Below are 1,597 nucleotides of genomic sequence, written 5' to 3'. Positions count from 1 at the left end.
TTCTGTGACTTGCTTTCACTCTTGCAAACAGCAGCCTGAGTTCCGAGTGTGGGACTTTTGTCACTGATTTCCGAGGAAGCAGAGAAGATCTTGTCTGCAAATTATTACATTCTTATTTGCAATCTCTCTGGAGAATACCTGAAAATCTGAAGTGGGCTTTCTTCTATTTAGTCTAAGTCAGAAGCCAATTAGTAGAAAAAGTTGGCAAGAATTGCTTCAGAATTGTTTAAAATAAACATAAAGCCTATAGTCACTTGACAGAATAGAATACAGTTGACACATATAATAAGTCACTTAAAGTCCAAGAGAAAAAGCTGGAATAAAAACTTCTTTCAGAAATTAGGGTATCCCAAAACACTTAGATATACTGAGGAATTTATAAAGTCCTGCACATTCCTAGTGGGGGTAGGGGAGGTAGACACTGTCAGAAAAGACCTGAGAAGACCCTCATTTTCTTTTTTCTTTTTTCAGTTGGAGTCTCACTCTGTCGCCCAGACTGGAGTGCAGTGGCCGAGTGCAGTGCTGGGCTCCGGCGATCCCTCTGCCTCAGCCTTCCAAGTAGCTGGAACTACAGGCGTGCGCTACCACGCCTGGCTAATTTTTGATTTATTGTAGAAGATGAGGTCTCGCCAAGTTGCCCAGGCGGGTCTTGAACCTGCGGGCCCAGGCAATCCACTCACTCAGCCTCCCAAGGCGCAGGATTACAGGCTGAGCCACCGAGCCCGGCTTCTTTTTTTTTTTTATTAATAAATATTTTTTATTATGGTTTTGTGGGGTACAGTTAAGGGTTAGGTGTACAATTACGTTTCTTTCAGACACCCTGTTGATAAGAGGTGTTTTCCCATCCCCAGACAGATATTTGCTACTGTTAATCCCATGCCCCTCTCCCCCCATAGTTTTCCCAGTACCCTCAGTCATTTTCTTATAGTATTACATTGGATGATCAAGGTCCATTATATGAGTGAGAACATGTGATACTCGGATCTTTGTTTCTGTGAGAGGTCACTCAGTATTATAGACTCTAGTTCCATCCAGGTTGCTGCGAAGTTCATGATTTTGTTCTTTTTTATCGCTGCATAGTATTCCATCTTGTATATGTACCACATTTTTTAAATCCAGTCCTCTTTTGATGGACAGCATGGTTGTTTCCAGGTTCTTGCTATTGTGAACAACGCTGCGATAAACATACATGTGCAGGTATCTTTTTTATAGAGTGATTGAAGTTCTTCAGGGTATATTCCCAGTAGGGGGATTGCGGGATCATATGGAAGGTCGATTTTTAGAGCTTTTAGGAATCGCCACACTGCCTTCCACAGAGGTTGCACTAGTTTACACTCCCACCAACAGTGTAGAAGTGTTCCCTTTTCACCACACCCTCTCCAGCCGCTGTTATTTTTTGAGTTGTTGATAATTGCCATTCTGACTGGAGTTAGGTGGTATCTCAGTGTGGTTTTGATTTGCATCTCCCTGATGATTAGTGAGGTTGAGCATTTCTTCATGTGTTTGTTGGCTGCTCGGATGTCTTCTTTTGTGAAGTGTCTGTTCATATCTTTTGCCGTTTTATAATGCGGTTGTTTGTTTTCTTCTTTTCAGTACC

The sequence above is a fragment of the Carlito syrichta genome, unplaced genomic scaffold, assembly GCF_000164805.1.
Source record: "Carlito syrichta isolate Samal-C Ts95f unplaced genomic scaffold, Tarsius_syrichta-2.0.1 Scaffold307839, whole genome shotgun sequence".
Classification (NCBI taxonomy): Eukaryota; Metazoa; Chordata; class Mammalia; order Primates; family Tarsiidae; genus Carlito; species Carlito syrichta.
The sequence above is the reverse complement of the archived record's forward strand: the minus strand, read 5'-3'. Positions refer to the sequence as shown.